The sequence below is a fragment of the Nicotiana tomentosiformis genome, chromosome 7 (genome assembly GCF_000390325.3).
Source record: "Nicotiana tomentosiformis chromosome 7, ASM39032v3, whole genome shotgun sequence".
NCBI classification, from domain to species: Eukaryota; Viridiplantae; Streptophyta; class Magnoliopsida; order Solanales; family Solanaceae; genus Nicotiana; species Nicotiana tomentosiformis.
The window spans coordinates 24894185-24908904 of record NC_090818.1 but is presented as its reverse complement, the minus strand read 5'-3'; the positions used below and the strand labels follow the sequence as shown (position 1 = coordinate 24908904).

Here is a 14720-nt window from a genome sequence, read left to right as displayed (position 1 = left end):
TCCTACCACTCCCGCTCTGGAGCAGATAGCTCCCCGGTATTAGGCTCCAGCTGCTTAGCCAGTAGGACTAGTTTAGCCGGTTATTGCAGCACAGGCCAGAGATGGGCCAGCTATGTCTTCTGAGGCTTTATTGAGATTGGACAGGTTTATCAAGCTCTTTCCTGTTCACTTCAGTGGTGCTCCTTCAGAGGATCCCCAGGAGTATCTTGACAGTTGTCACGAGGTTTTACGGAACATGGATATAGTGGAGACCAATGGGGTCGATTTTGCTGTATTTCAGATGACTGGTTCCGCCAAGAAATGGTGGAGAGATTACTTGTTGACCAGACCAGCTGGGTCGCCTGCTCTTACTTGGGACCAGTTCTCTTAGCTCTTCATAGAGAAGTTTCTGCCTATCACATTGAGAGAGGAGTGTCGGCGTCAGTTTGAGCGTCTCTAGAAAGGCAGTATGACTGTTACTCAGTATGAGACCCGTTTTATAGATTTGGCCCGTCATGTTATTCTTCTGCTTCCCATCGAGAGAGAGAGAGAGAGGGTGAGGAGGTTTATTGATGGACTTGCTCAGCCTATCAGATTGCAGATGGCTAAAGAGACTGGGAGTGAGATTTCTTTTCAGGCGGCTTCTAATGTCGCCAGACGAGTCGAAATGGTTCTTACTCCGTGAGGTCAGGGGTCTGACAAGAGACCTCGTCATTCCGTTGAGTTCAGCGGTGCCTCATCTAGAGGCAGGAGTACTTTTGGTAGAGGCCATCCTCCCAGGCCATTTCATTCAGCGCTCCAGGCATCCCATGGTGCCTCAGGTGGTCGTGGCCCTCAGATGCATTATTTCGACCAGCTAGCCTGCAGTGCACCACCAGCCCCTATTAGTGCACCTTCACTCTAGAGTCATCAGGGTGGTTATTCAGGTTGACAGGGTCAGTTTTAGGGTCAACAGTCACAGCAGCCGAGGTTATGTTATACTTGTGGTGATCCGAGGCACGTTGCTAGATTTTGCCCTCGGGTAACGGGCAGCTCACAGCATCAGGGTTCTCGTGCCATGGTTCCGGTACCAGTTGCTGCACCACCTGCTCAGCCAGCCGGAGGCAAGGGTCAGGCAACCAGAGGTAGAGGCCAAACTACTAGAGGTGGAGGTTAGGCCTTTAGAGGTGGAGACCAACCAATTAGAGGTCGTCCCAGGGACGTAGTTTAGGGTGGTGGGGCCCAGTCCCGGTGTTATGCTTTCCCAGCCAGGCCTGAGGTTGAGTCATCTGACACTGTTATCACAGGTACTTTTTCAGTTTGCAGTAGAGATGCTTCAGTTCTATTTGATCCAGGATCTACTTACTCCTATGTGTCATCCTATTTTTCTTCCTATTTGGTTGTGCCCCATGATTCTTTGAGTGCTCCTGTGTATGTGTCCATACCGGTGGGAGATGCTATTATTGTAGATCGTGTTTATCATTCGTGTGTGGTCACCATTGGGAGTCTTAAGACTCGTGTAGATCTTCTACTTCTCGACATGGTTGATTTTGATGTCATACTGGGTATGGATTGGCTGTCACCTTATCATGCTATATTAAATTGTCATGCCAAGACGGTGACCTTAGCCTTGCAGAGGTTGCCTCGATTAGAGTGGAGAGGGAATCTTGGCCATTCTGCCAGCAGGGTTATCTCTTATGTGAAGGCTAGGCATATGGTCGAGAAGGGGTGTCTAGCTTATTTGTCTTATGTCCGCAATTCTAGTGCGGAGGTTCCTTCCATGGATTCGGTGCCGATTGTTCGTGAGTTTCCAGAGGTGTTTCCTGCAGACCTGCCGGGTATGCCACCTGACAGAGATATTGATTTCTGCATTGATTTGGCTCCGGGCACTCAACCCATTTCCATTCCGCCATACTGTATGGCCCTGCCAGAGTTGAAAGAATTGAAGGAGCAGTTGCAAGATTTGCTTGATAAGGGCTTCATTAGACCTAGTGTCTCGCCCTGGGGTGCACCTGTGTTGTTTGTGAAGAAGAAAGATGGATCGATGAGGATGTGTATAGATTATCGGCAGTTGAAGAAAGTCACTATAAAAAACATGTATCCATTGCCGAGGATTGATGATTTATTTGATCAGCTTCAGGGTGCCCAGGTGTTTTCGAAGATTGATTTGAGATCTGGCTACCATCAGTTGTGGATTAGGGCATCCGATGTCCCTAAGACAGCTTTTTGGACTCGGTACGGGCATTTCGAGTTTCTAGTGATGTCATTTGGGCTGACAAATGCCCCAACAGCATTCATGGATCTGATGAACCATGTGTTCAAGCCCTACTTGGATTCCTTTGTGGTTGTGTTTATTGATGATATCTTGATCTACTCTCACAGTCGAGAGGAGCACGAGCTGAACCTTCGGATCATTCTTCAGACTCTAAGAGACAGCCAGTTATATGCTAAGTTCTCAAAATGCGAGTTTTGGTAGAGTTTAGTTGCTTTCTTGGGTCACTTTGTATCAGCAGAGGATATTCAGGTGGATCCTAAGAAGATTGAGGCAGTTCAGAACTGGCCTAGACCCACATCAGCTACAGAGATCCGTAGTTTCCTAGGTTTGGCGGGCTATTACTGTCGATTTGTGGAGGGGTTTTCATCTATAGTAGCCCTATTGACCAGATTGAACCAGAAGGGTGCCCCGTTCAGGTGGTCAGACGAGTGTGAAGCGAGCTTTTAGAAGCTCAAGACAGCTTTGACTATGACATCGGTATTGGTGTTACCCACAGGTTCAGGATCTTAAACAGTATATTGTGATGCATCTCGTATTGGTCTGGGTATGGTGTTGATGCAGGGTGGAAAGTTTATTGCATATGCTTCGCGACAGTTGAAGGTTCACGAGAAAAATTACCCTGTTCATGATCTAGAGCTGGCAGCCATTGTTAACGCGCTGAAGATTTGGAGGCACTATCTTTACGGCGTGCCATGTGAGGTATTCACTGATCATTGGAGCTTGCAGTATTTTTTCAAGCAAAAGGAACTCAATTTGAGGCAGAGGAGGTGGCTGGAGCTATTGAAAGACTATGATATCACTATATTGTACCATCCGAGAAAGGCCAATGTGGTGGCCGATGCATTGAGTAGAAAAGCAGTGAGTATGGACAACCTTGCTTATATTCCAGTTGGTGAGAGACCACTAGCATTGGATGTTCAGGCCTGGCCAACTAGTTCCTGAGGTTAGATGTTTCTGAGCCCAGCCATGTCCTAGCTTGTACAGTTGCTCGGTCTTCTTTGTTTGAGCGCATCAGAGATTGGCAGGATGACGATCCTTATTTACTTGTCCTTAGAGACACAGTGCGGTACGGTGGTGCCAGGCACATTACTGTTGGATATGACGGAGTTTTGAGGATGCAGGGTCGTATTTATGTGCCTAATATGGATGGATTTCGTGAGTTGATTCTTGAGAAGTCCCACAGTTCCCGGTATTCTATTCATCCGGGCGCCGCCAAGATGTATCAGGACTTGAGGCAGCATTATTGGTGGAGGCGAATGAAGAAGGACATAGTTGCCTATATAGCTCGGTGCCTAAATTGCCTGCAGGTAAAGTGTGAGCATCAAAGACCTGTTGGTTTACTTCAGAGGTTAGAGAATCCTAAGTGGAAGTGGGAGCATATCACAATGGATTTTGTTGTTGGACTCCCATGGACTCAGATCAAGTTCGATGCAGTTTGGGTCATTGTGGACAGGCTGACTAAGTCAGCGTATTTCATTCCTATGGCAGTTACCTATTCCTCGGAGCGGTTGGCAGAGATTTACATCCGGGAGATCGTCCGTCTTCATGGTGTTCCCATGTCTATTATTTCTGATCGAGGTACGCAGTTTACCTCGCACTTTTGGAGGGCAGTTCAGCGTGAGTTGGGTACGCGATTTGAGTTGAGCGCAACATTTCATCCTCAGACGGACAGGCAATCCGAGCGTACTATTCAGATCTTGGAGGATATGCTCCGCGCTTGTGTTATAGACTTCGGGGGATCGTGGGATCAGTTCTTGGCCCTTGCAGAGTTTGCCTATAATAACAGCTACCAGTTGAGCATTCAGATGGCTACCTCTGAGGCATTATATGGTAGGCGGTGCCGGTCGCCAGTTGGGTGGTTCAAACCGGGAGAGGCTTAGTTATTGGGCACAGACTTAGTACAGGATACCTTTGATAAGGTCAAGATTATTTAGGATCGACTTCGCACAGCTCAGTCCAGGCAGAAGAGTTATGCCGACCGTAGAGTTCGTGATGTTGCATTCATGGTCGGAGAGAGAGTGTTACTTCGGGTATCACCCATGAAGGGTGTAATGAGGTTTGGGAAGAAGGGCAAGTTGAGCCCTAGGTATATCAGACCTTTTGAGATTTTGGAGAGAGTGGGAGATGTGGCTTACAGGCTTGCGTTGCCACCTAGTTTAGCAGCTATTCATCTGGTATTCCATGTGTCCATGCTTCGAAAGTATCACGGTGATCCGTCCCATGTGTTAGATTTCATCTCTGTCCAATTGGACAATGACTTACGAGGAGGAGCCGTTGGCAATTCTAGCCCGGCAAGTTCGCTAGTTGAGATCAAAGAGTTACCCTTCAGTTCGAGTACAGTGGAGAGGTCAGCCTATTGAGGCAGCTACTTGGGAGTCCGAGTCTGATATGCGGAGTAGATATCCCCACCTTTTCACCATCCCGGGTACTTTTCTATGTCCGTTCGAGGACAAACGGTTGTTTTAGAGGTGGAGAATGTGATGATCCAAAAGGTTATCTTATGTTTTAGAACTCGAATCTGCGCTCTTAAGCCTTAAAAATCTCATTTTTACCCTCCTCGATTTACGTCCGCAGTCCGGGCATATTTTCGGAAAGCTTTTATGTTGAAAACTAACAAAAATAAGAATTCTTGCATTAAAAATTGATTTTAGTTGACTTCGGTTAACATTTTTGGTAAACGGTCACGTATCCATGTTTTGACAGTCCTGATGGGTCCGTATTGAATTATGGGACCTAGACGTATGCCCGCAATCAAATTCGGAGGTCCCTAGCTTGAGTTATGAATTTTTGATGAAAATTAGAAGTCTGAAAATTAATTATTTTTAAGAATTGATTGATGTTTGGCCTTGTGAGTACCGGGTCTGTATTTTGGTTCCGGAGCCTGGTACAGGTTCATTATGATATTTAAGACTTGTCTGTGAAATTTGGTGAGGAACGGAGTTGATTTGACGTGATTCGGACCTTCGGTTGAGAAAATAGTAACTTTAAAGTATTCTTGAGAATTTCATTTGATTTGGTACTAAATTTAGAGTTCTAGGTGTTATTTTGGCGATTTGATTGCACGAGCAGGTCCGTATGATGTTGTTAAACTTGTGTGCATGTTTGGTTTGGAGCCCCGAGGGCTCGGGTGAGTTTCGGATAGGCCACAGGATGTTTTGGACTTGGAAAAAATTTGGTTTTCTGCAGATTCTGGTGTCTGGCATATCCTTCTTCGCGTTCGCGAAGGTCCTATCGCGAGCGCGAAGAGTAAACTGATGAGGCCGGGATTTCTTCTTTGCGAACGCGAAGGCTTGGTCGCGAATGTGAAGCGATGAGGGCGTTACCCTTCGCGAACGTGTAGTGTTAGGCACTGGGGAGGGGGGAGTCAGCCTGTTCTTCATCGCGAACGCGAAGACCAGAGAATGGTAGCCTACGCGAACGCGATCACTGTCTCGCGAACGCGAAGGCTTGGCAGCCTATACTCTTTGCGAACGCGACAGTGCTCTCGCGAACGCGATGAACACTGTCGCCCAACACTTAACAGAATCCAAACACGGGATTTAGCCAAAAATTCATTTTTCTCAAAAACCAAACGGTGTGAGGCGATTTTCAAGAGTCATTTTCTTCCCCAAAGCGTTGGTAAGAGATTCTAAACCATTTTCTTTCAATTACCCATTACATTTCTTGAATTATCAACCTAAAATTTAGAGTTTTCATGGTAGAATTAGGGGTTAGGGTAGAAACTAGAGATTTCAGAAATTTGTGGATTTAGACCTCAATTTGAGGTCGGATTCCAAAATCAATTATATATTCGGGCTCGGGGATGAATGGGTAATGGATTTTGGTCCGAACCTCGAGTTTTGACCAAGCGGGCCCGGGGTCGATTTTTCGACTTTTTGGAGAAAAATTTGGGAAATCTGTAATTATTCATTAAAGTTGATTCCTTTAGAAATATTTGATATTATTGAGTTATTTTTGAATAGATACGAGTGGTTGGGAGGTGAATTCTAAAGAAAAAGCTGTGATTGAGAATTAAGTGGCCTTCAGAGCGAGGTAAATGTCGTGTCTAACTTTGGCTTGAGGGAATAAGTATTATGTGTTCATTTGTACGTGTTTGGTTGTTAAATACGATGTATAGGTGAGGCGACGAGCATCTATGCGTCGTTGTCGAGTCATAGCATGTGAGTGAAATTCTATTCTTGTCTATTTTGTAGCCTTGAATTCTACTATCCATTCTTAGCGGGTTATTTGAAATGTAGGGTGACTTATATCTAGTTTCACTGAGATTTGGTAACTTTCGAATATTGATTCAAGGCTGAGGTTACATTGTGCTATTGATTATGGGTAAAATACTGGTTTCTTTGTGATACTCCTATCTATCCGTTGTTAGTGATTCAGTGATTTGTGAGGAGGAGTGTAAAGCACGAAGGGTGATGCCGTGCATGCATTATTTATATTATGAGGAAGAGTGTAATGCACGAAGGGTGATGCCGTGTATATTATGAGAGGTTCAAAAGTACGAAGGGTGATGCCGTGCCATTTTATTTATTTATTTATTTGGCAAGGTTGAGTGTAAAAGCACGAAGGGTAATGCCGTGCCGTTCTATTTATTTATTTGGTGAGGCTGAGAGTAAAAGAACGAAGGGTGATGCCGTGCAGTTTTCCTTTGCTATTTTATTTGCTCAATTCGTTTAAGGATTTTCGGTTTAATTCTATCTTTTCATTATTCTCACTCTTTATATTGTATTCCCCCACTGTATGTCTCCTTCCCATTATTTCTACGTTATTTTTTTTTTCACTGTTGTTGCCACTAGCATGATTATACTGTTCAGGTTATATGTGGGTGTCTTGTCCTAGCCTTGTCACTACTTCGCTGAGGTTAGGCTCGACACTTACCAGTATATGGGGCCGGTTGTACTGATGCTGCACTCTGCACTTTATGTGCAGATTTTGGTACCGGCTCAGGTTGATCGAGATTTTGCTATTGGTCCGCTATCCGGAGACTCAAGGTAGATCTGTCGGCGTTCACAGACCTTGAAGTCCCCGTCTACCTTTTATGTCCTACTGTTTTCTTTTATTCAGACAATTGTATTTCTTTCAGACTATTACTTGTAGTAAATTCTAGAATGCTCGTGAATTATGACTCCAGATCCGGGTGGTAGTAATTAATACAGTTTTATAATATTCCGCACTTATTATATTTCATCTTAGTTAATTATTGTTATTTACTGAATGGAAATAAGGAATTGGTTTAATGATTCTCTAACGTTGGCTTGCCTAGCAAGTGAAATGTTAAGTGCCATCATGGTCCCGTTGGTGCGAAATTTTGGGTCGTGACAGAGCGACACGTGCATTATCCATCCCCGAGTACTTACCCAAATAAAACTCGAGGAGAAGATAGTACCGCGCTGTGTCACACTAACTGGTTTTAACAATGCAGTTGAACGAATGTCTGGGGAAATTACACTCCCTATTTTGGCAGGCGACGTGACTCTGGAAACAACATTCCACATCATGGACCAAGACACTGCATACAACGCCATAGTGGGACGACCATGGATATACCCCATGAAGGCTGTCCCCTCCAGCTTATACCAAGTCGTCAAATTCCCAACTCCATGGGGAATATTCAGCATACGAGGAGAGCAACGTATGTCCTGGGAATGCTATCGCATTCTTTCAGACAGCACGACCACCCAACAAAGGAAGGAAAAAGAAAAAGAGACGTAGCAATCAGCAGGGTCGAGGTCGGTGCATGACGAGATCGGGGAAGGCATAAGAGACCCCGACATAGTCGAAGTTGCAAGATCGACCATAGAAGATCTCGACCCTGTACAATTATATCCCAAAAACCATAGCTTTTTTCCTCTTTCAGAACGTAAGTGCGGGAGATCTCGACCTCTTCGAGGACCCCCTAGGTGAAGTTAAGGGAAGTATAAAGGGAAAAAAAAGTCAACCAAAGTAAACCACAAAAGAGAAACAACTAAGAGGCCAAAGACGAGAACAACTTACCAGTCGAAGGGAGATGTGGCCCAAACTTTTTGAAAAAGCCCAACCACTCGTGTATCCCCATGATGTGAGGAAGGAGCCGACCCACCCAGTCAAAAATATTGTCGACCAAAGACGGAGGCGAACACGTAGCTGCACAAGAAGGGATAGGAGATTAGAACCACGAACAAACACGAAGGAAAAATTGGATACCTACAAACAAAGAGGCGTGTACTTACGAGTACAATTCCAAACCTCAGGGAAACCATCAACGTTGGCCACCACATTCTCAGTTCTAACAAAGAAAAAGTTGAGCCAGAATTGGCGGTTAGCTTTTTCGTCCATCTTTACCACCAAGTATTTACCTCCTTGATGGCGAAGATTCAGCATCGTCCCCCTATAAAAGCTGGGGGCGAATAGGTGCGTCAAGTGTCGAAGTGTGAGCTTGACCCCGGCCAACTCCGCAAATTTGGTGAGCATCCTTATAAGTTTGTAGACATACAATGCAATCTGAGCCAGGAAAACGCCATAGAAGCGACAAAATTCCTCCGCCAGTGGAAGGAGAGAAAGAGTGTAGCCGACGTGAAAGAGGTAGGCGTAGAAGGCGCAGTATCCATGATAGTGGACCTGCACTGTATCCCACCTGGCAAGGATCAATTTGACGTGATTGGGAAGGCCGTATTTAGCCTTAAGCTCCAATAAATCAACCTCTTTCATCACCGATTTAAAGGTTCCAGGCTCGGCTTCAGGCAATTTCGAGAAATCAGACCTGGTATCGGGGTTACGAGGAACTATCTCCTCCACCGTGGGGAAGCTTCCGTCCTCGACGACAGCGGGAATGTTCTCCGTATGAGGGGGAAACACTATCGCTAGAGGGACCGCATCACTTCCCTCGATGGACTCAGAGGGTACGTTAGACATGTTTCAACGAAAGAGAGAGATGCACAACAATCGCTGGAACAGAGGGGAAAGATGCACAACAATGGAAGAAGAGGAAGAGGATATATGGTTTCGATACAGGAAATCTGTAAACTTTGAAATTACACCCTCACATCCCTATTTATAAGGATTCATGTATCAAAATTGAGAAATCGGCTCATTATTACCTGGCACCAGAACCGAAGCGTCAAGTCCAATCAAGAGTCGCACGCAAAATGAAGCAGCACATCAGGAATACGTGTCACGATGATGCATGCCATTGTGACATCAACCTGATTCGTGGACATCACAAACTCTAACTAATCGACTGTGAAATGAAGCGTTCGAGGTTTGCAGCTCACGAAGGGCCATATTTCCAGTTCGCACAATCATCACGATCAGCTCAACTCGCCCAACCGTTTCGACCACAATGAAAAGAATCCTCTCATGCAGCCCGCCTGAGACTGGCCTTAATAAGTGGAGGGACTAACTGTATGGGTCAAAACTGACGTTAGAATATCCACGTCAAGATAATACTAAGTAAAGAGTTCCCAAGTCGTCGTTCGTCGAAATGGTCCAAAGAAGCAGCGAAGTCTGTGGTCGAAGAGTCAACAAGCTTGTAGTCAATGTATCAACAAGAGACGAGGTCGAGGTCGAATACGTTCGGTAGAGCTGTAATGACTAGTTTTCAAGATAGGGCACTAGGAAGAATATTCTATTAGATATTCTCTGTACTTGCACTTTTAGGATTTCTTAGAAGCATGTCCCATATAAATAGAAGAAAAGACAATGATAGGGACATATGAAATTCATTTGTAAGAATAACAAATAGATTCAGTCTTCACTCGATACAATGATCTACTTTTCACTGAAATTCTTATCTACACTTGACCATCAGATATGAGAAATCCTCGATTATTCAAGGATTTATCTTTCAATCACTGTCAGACGGAAGGTTCATTTATTCCATATTTTATTGATTGAATCATTCCCTTTAACTACTTACATGCCATTTATTATTGCCTATCGAATATTATATGCTACACCACTATTCTTATTTTTTTTTTCGGAGCATTTATCATGGAGTGCCTTTACTGCCTGCATGAACGCTTATTAATTGCTTTTTCTAATATCAAGATCTAAGGATATTATTATTAACTAGGATTAACCTTTATTTATAGAAATTTAATTATTTGAACTGAGATTCCCATTTTTGGTAAAACAATATTGTGATCAAGTTTTTGCAAATATAATCCTAAGAAATAAAAACTACACATCCGTAGAATTTTGAAGCCAAAAAATACATATTTTTGTCGAAATTCCTAAATTTTATCGGTTAGTACATATAAGTTAAATTATTTTTCTCAAACCTAAGCCATTAGTCCATAACTATATTTTAAAGGTACCCTAGTGTTTTGTTTTCCCGTTAGAAACAGAGAACAAAAAGAGGAAATTGTCGAAAGTGAAGTTGTGGAAGAACTTGTAAAGGGCACAGTGACGTCACTATCCTCACTGTTTCCGGTGCAAGAAGCACATAAAGCATCAAAGCGCATGGAGGAAACTATCTCGGAGCAGCAGAAGCAATTGGACCAGCTCCGAGATTTTGTGGTCGACAACAATAGCCTTGTTAACCTTGTTCACTAGCTTCCCGACCAGCTACACCACGATATCATGGTTAATTTTTATTTACTGAACGTTTTACTTTTGACTGGATAATAGAGTGTTATGCTTTTTTGTCTAAGAGATTAATGTGCTTTTCCTTTTTCAGGTTCCACTTGGTAAAGTTGTATTTTTTCCTGGTCGTTTAATTCACACTAATGAATTTTTGATAATTTATTCACTACGCGATTTCAATTAGTTTGCGCCTTTTGCTTATGCTCCTTTCAGTTACTTGGAAATATTAGTTTGATTGAGCTATAAGTGCAGGACTTATCTTTTGATTGTACATGATGCTTAATGCATAAAGTTTTCGCCTTTCTTTCTGGATTAAAAGTAGTTTTTTTTATTTTGTTGTGTTAAGAAACTCTTCTTTGATCGAACTCCTGTTATGTGCAAAGTATTTCTTGTTCTAAGCCCAAATAAAGGAGGATTGGCCCCAGATTTTTGGCCTAGTGATGGTTAGGTGCACTCTACGGGTTGGAACCTTACAACAGTCTGGTATTTAAGTGGAGAAGGGTAGAGAGGTGGACACATTATCCACCAAGTTTTGTACTGTGCGCCATTAGCTCTCTGGGGCATAAAAGAGGAGGATTGTGGTATGTTGATAGTCTATAAAAATAGTATATAACTATGATGAATGACTAGAGCAGAATGGATGGAACAGATTCGTATAGTTGACCCCAACTACTTTGGGATTGACATGTTGTTGATCGATTGATCGACTCTCTTCCTAGATCAAAAGGAACCATTCCTTGTGTTGAACTCTTAAGACTGAAAAGGTTATTGTTCTCCAATGAGGAGTCTGACGGTGGTAAAATCTTCTTTGCCAAATCATGGAATATGCCTCATTTTCTCTTTCTTGAATTCCCCAATAGTTTTTTTAAATCTATCTAATAAATCCTTGCTTTAGGACAGGAATATCAGAATACTTAGGGAGCTTGGCTTTAAGTCTGTGCTGTTTACATGATCATTTCCACGTTAAAAACCTACTATTTAATTTGCTATTTGTTTGGCTAATTTGCAAGTAATGTTTGGTTAATTATGAATATAAGCTTCATCCTTTCCCCCCCTTTTTACTGACAAGTCCCTGAAATTTTGTTCTTAAAATCCTTTTCCAGTTACAACTTTTTGAATATAATTTTCCACTTTTGTCTTACATGCAGGTTCTTCTAGGAGAGAGTTATTATGCTCAAAGGGCAGCCAAGCAAACAATTGAGTTACTGAACAGAAGAGGGAATGTTTTGGAGTTTTAAGTCGAATCTGTAAAGGCTTTAATGCAAGACCTTAAGGTCGATGCCTCATTTTTTAATGCTACAGCTTCTGAGGCAGCGGTATGCTTGTAGGTTCAGTCATATGGTGTTTGAACACTTTGACATGGTAATGCTTTCTCATATGTTTGAGTTGCTGATATGCGATAGTAGATCTACAGTATTTGCAAGTACTACATAAATTATTTGGACATGACATAGTATTGATAATAAAAGTACGGTGTTTTCAAGTGCTGCTGAAACTTATTTTGTGATGTGACATAAGATAACTGGAGCGTGTTATCATAGGCTAGAAACTAGTGTTTTAGCCGTAGTTTGCATTCTAATTACTGTATTTTACTTGTGTTTGGGATTAAATGATGGTGAATTGCACTCATTACGTGTTTTATACCTTGAAGGAAGTGATTCCGAGTTAAAAAGATAAATTGGAGCTTTGAAGTCTGAGTAAAAGCTCAAGGAATTAAACCGGTATCGCGTTCGGGTGTTAACAAGTTTGGATATCACAAATTGCATGAAAATAATTACTTTGAGAAATTTGCACCACCGCTCCACGTGGGGCGACGCGAGGAGCGACGCGTCAGTGCAATGTGTCTGCTCTGACAGAAAAGTGAGCTTTCTAATAATTCCCACTGGCGCGCCACATGGTGCTTAAGTACTCCTCATCATCAGAAGGGACGGAGTTCACGTCCTCATCATGTGGAAACTATCCTCCCGCAGCTAGACCTAATCATTGCTGAGTAATAGCAGAGAGGGGATGATCCTGCTGCAGCTCAGCCAAGTCTGTCTCCTTTCTATTAGCGCGAAGGCGCATATCAGCAAACATTAGCGGCAGTGTCTCCTTGATATGAAGCAACCTATGGTCCGTAGTAATAGCAGCATCAACATGAGGGTCTATCACAGTCGTGACATCAAATGCCTTAATAGGTCGTGGCATCAAAATCGTCCAATCATAATGAAACTCCTCTTCCACGTGGTGCGTCCATAGCATCCGGGTGATCATACTCGGGTAATATAAGCGGCGGGCCCTAAATGAGCGCACTAGATTCATGTGCTCCAGCATGATCTTGCCAAGATCGAACCTCATCCTGGTCAAGAAGGCATAGATCAGACACACCTTCATCCTTGAGACATTAGTGTCACTCTAGGTAGTCATATTTTGGCATTGATCAGCCGGAGAAGAATCCTGGCTGGACGCTGGAATGTGCGCTTCTTCATATCCTTGTGGTACTCATTGGCATCCTGCGTCTATGTGGCAGAAGAGTCAGCTCCATATAGTTGTCGCCGGATATCAGGATAGTCCGGGCGATGAAGGAACCTCTGAAACATCTTGTGAGAGTGCTCCATGAATCCCATAATCTGATTGATCACTTGGGAGGATAAATGGATCACTTTACCTCACACCCACGTATACAACATCGAGACTGGCCTCAGGCTGCCAGTTAGCATAAACCTCCTTCACTAAGTTCACGCTCACCGCATCACCAGGACAGAACAAACTCTCAAAGACCAACGCCCGAATGTTATAAATCTCATTATATTTCCGGGAAAACGTTCCATCATCTATAGCAACCTCGAGCTCCAGGTTCATAGCAAGGACGAACGTCCTGAACCAATGTCTAGCGTGAGTTGGGACATGCTGAATACCAAAACTGCACTCTGGGACCTTGTCAACATCCGAGTCAATGTGCTCTATCTTCTCCTCCACTGGGGCATCGGTGCCGGCCTACCTCCTCTCCGACTACTATATGCAACCCTAGAGGAACCAATGTTAGCACATTTGCTGAGACGGTGAGACATTGCACCTGCACAAGACGAACACAATTAGCCACAACATGGAAAACGACAAGCAAGACCAAACGGGGTGACCACCCCACACTTATGTCATTGGCATGTTCACACGTACAATGTATACTGGGGATTCATACTACCCCACTAAAAGCGCTTCACAAGTCATCACCAACCTGCCCAACCACCATCGTAACATTACAACAATACAACCAACAGTTACATTACACTATTGTAAATCACAAAACCAAGAAGTTAACCTAGTAACTAAGAAAAGAAAAGCAAGAAGTTCTACTACAATACTACTCAAGTATATAGCATGAATCAGACACCATGATTTGCAACACAATATCATAGAGTGGTCAATCGATTATAATTTCACACAATTAGCACATGACCACCAACCCCATACTCATCATCTGTCATCACTTCGTTACAACGCACTACCCTCCAATTTAGCACAGAAAACACAATCTATGCCATTAGGACATTTTACCAAACAACATTTTATTTCAACCCAAAGTGGCCTAAAACCACCACACAAATACACCAACCAAACACCAATACCAATCACAACATCGCCAAATCTTAACACTAGCATAAAGTGTTCCAATTTCACCCAAAAAGGCCATATATCTTTGGCCATAATGTAATACTCACTATAGTTCATCACAATATTATGCAATAAGTACCAATACCTAGTAAAATCATCCAAATTCACAAGGACTAACTAAATCCCACCATAAACAAGTATCATGTAACGACCCGGCCGGTCGCTTTGAGTGTATTAGCCCTGATCCCCTATTTGCTGCTTTCCCCGTATATGTTCCATCTTATGTGACTTACCGGGAGGTCTTGTTTTTGGTTTCGAAGTATTTTGGGATACTTGA

The 14720-nt window shown here is 43.3% G+C and overlaps 1 long non-coding RNA gene across 1 annotated transcript; it reads left to right on the top strand.

The window, feature by feature from the left end:
• The first annotated feature begins 10344 nt into the window (after positions 1-10344).
• On the top strand, positions 10345-12350 carry LOC108947606 (uncharacterized). Its single transcript, XR_011409591.1, has 4 exons — positions 10345-10453; positions 10549-10792; positions 10887-11373; positions 11941-12350. It is a non-coding gene; the product is annotated as an uncharacterized lncRNA (long non-coding RNA).
• The last annotated feature ends 2370 nt before the right edge of the window (positions 12351-14720 follow it).